Source organism: Pteropus vampyrus, unplaced genomic scaffold (genome assembly GCF_000151845.1).
Source record: "Pteropus vampyrus isolate Shadow unplaced genomic scaffold, Pvam_2.0 Scaffold8467, whole genome shotgun sequence".
Classification (NCBI taxonomy): Eukaryota; Metazoa; Chordata; class Mammalia; order Chiroptera; family Pteropodidae; genus Pteropus; species Pteropus vampyrus.
Genome location: NW_011897248.1, coordinates 6,438 through 9,010, shown reverse-complemented (window position 1 = coordinate 9,010; position 2,573 = coordinate 6,438). Strand labels below are relative to the sequence as shown.

Sequence of the window (2,573 nt, the reverse complement as noted above, 5' to 3'; positions counted from 1 at the left end):
GGGGTGGATTCAGGCTCCTGGCTCTGGGGCTCAGCCTTATTCCAGTGAGTATCCAGAGAAGGAAGGATGGATCTAACACACTCCTTACCCTTCCCAACCTGGCTGCTCGCCCACTTCTTGATGAGTCAGCGCCAAAGCCAGGCCTCTTGGCTTTTCCTGTTCTCTTCTTGGGCTCCGGAAGAACAGCAGGATGTGAGCTGCGCCCAGGCTCTTTTTGAACTTGGTGGAGTGACAGGTGTTGGCAGGCTGTCCCCCAGAGGCTGGGCCCATTGCTCAGTTCCCCACGTCCCACAGCCAGCCCCCGCCTCTCACCCTGAGGATGGGAGAATCCCATCCCAGGAGATGAGTAATGGATGCCACCTGGTACACGGTGCACTCCGCCTGCTGAACGGAGGGGACAGGGTCAGAGAAGTTTAGAGAATTCTCCCAGGAGCTGGAGGGTCTGGGTTTGAATCCCTGGACACATGACGTAAACTCTCTGCCTCAATTGCCTCATCTGTAAAAACAAAAACATGGAGATAATAATAGTCTCTCTCTTCAAAATTGTAAGGAATAGATGTATTTATACCTGTAAAGCACTCAGAAGAGTGCCTGGCACATAAGAAGCACTAAGTCAGTGTTTGTTTCATGATAAACATAAATTCAGTAAACATTTAGTGAAGCCCACCGGATGCCAGGTCCAGGCTAGGTTCCAGGGACAGAGCCGTGAGCAAGAACAAGAAGGATACAGTAGCTGCCCTCGAAGAAAGGGCATGTGGCCTCTCCCCTGGAAGGACTGAGTCATTAGAGTCGGGTGGAGCCCAGGAATCTGTTAGCAAATGGCACCTCCAGTCAAGTTTAAACTGCACTGAACAAATGGGGAAACGGAGGGAGGCTTGCGGAGGGGCAGGTCGTTGCCCAAGGTCTTAGATCTGGAGAATAATAACAATGCTAACACTGATGAAGCCCTTTCAATGCGTCAGACACCTAGGAGTTTTATTATTGTTTTGTCATTGTCCGCAGTTTACAAGCGAGGAACTGAGCACAGGGAGATTAAGTAACTTGGTTGAGGCTACACTCTGCTGGGAAGTGGTGGAGCAGGATCTGAACCCCAGGTGGCCTGGCTAAGCAAACGGCAGAATGAGACTAAGAATGAACTGTTCTTTATCGAGTACCCACAGCGCACACTGCAAAATACATCATCTTCTTTCATCCTCACACCACCAGATGAAGGAGGTACCATTACTTTCCCCACTTCACAGATGGAAGAACCGAGGCCCAGGGAGACGATGTGATTTGCCCAAGTTCTGACAACTAGAAAGTGGCAGAGCTGAGGCTTTTGCTTTTTATTTTATTTTTTTAATGCCTACAGCACCTGGTCTTCCTAGGTGGTCTCCCATCTGAGTACTAACCAGGCCCGACCCTGCTTAGCTTCTGAGATCAGATGAGATCCGGCATGTTCAGGGTGGCATGGCCGTAGACAGAGCTGGGACTTTTAGAAACGAGGCTATCCCACCACCCCTTTTATTCCCAGCAGCTTTCCCTGGCCTGGTTGGAGCTCACACCATCCCCTTCCACCCCTCCGGGCCCAGGGGAGTTCGTGCGGAGAATGCAAACGCCGTGGATCCACCGTCTGGACAAATGAGCATTATGAGCAGAGTCATTCTGCCAAGCAGAGAGAGCGCTATAGTGCAGCCGCCTGAGCCAAGTGGACGCCGTCCTGGACCAGCCACAGCTCTACTCCCTCTGGCCTGACCCCGAGATTCAGAGTTTTCTGGGAAGAGTGGACTCTACCAGGCTCAGAACACACCAGTGAGAACAGCAGTGCTCAGCTCCGCGGTATCCTCCTCACACTTATGTGAAGGTTAAACTTCACAGCCACCTTCTTCTGAAGAAGGTTCTAGTATTGTCCCTGTTTTGCAAGAAGCGAGACAGAACGGTCTTAAGAGCCAGGCTACCTGAGTTCCAACCCCAACTCTGCCACTTCCTCTGCCAGCGCCGTCCGACTCCAAAGCGGCTTTCTCATCACACCGTTAAGGGCATCGAGCTCCTGGATGGATGAGCAGAATTTTTAGATTGAAGGGAGACGGACGCTTAAGGCTGAGCAAACAGCATTTGCACAGAGGTGGAAATGAGCCACAGAGCTGCCTGGTAAGTAGTGCCAGAGTCAGGGCCCCATTTCCAGAGTGTCAACACCCAGCCAGGGCCCTCCCAGCCTGATGGCAATCCAGATCATGCCACGAGTATTTCCTGAGCACCTACTATGTGCCAGACCACATACTGGGCACTGAGAAAAGAAAGAGCAATCACAATTCTTGCCCTCAAGAAACTCAGTAATCTAGTGGAGGAGACAAATGTACGAACAAATCACTATAATCCAGCCAAATAATCATTTTATTTTGGACAGGAGAAAGGGAGCAAATTCTCCCTGGGAGGAGTTGGGAAAGGCTCTTTGGAGGAACTAGTATTTGAACTGGACCTTTAAGAGTTGAGCTACTACAAAAGGAAAAAAGTGAGCCTCTCCCAGCAGAGAGCCCAGCAGGAGTCACAGGATACATGTGGTGTTTGGGAGAATGAATAGTAAGTTCCACGAG

General features: G+C 50.8%; 1 non-coding gene across 1 annotated transcript; it reads right to left on the bottom strand.

The window, feature by feature from the left end:
• Positions 1–1,342: 1,342 nt before the first annotated feature.
• Positions 1,343–1,461, bottom strand: LOC111734882. The gene has a single exon (XR_002778614.1). It is a non-coding gene; the product is annotated as a 5S ribosomal RNA (ribosomal RNA).
• Positions 1,462–2,573: the final 1,112 nt, after the last annotated feature.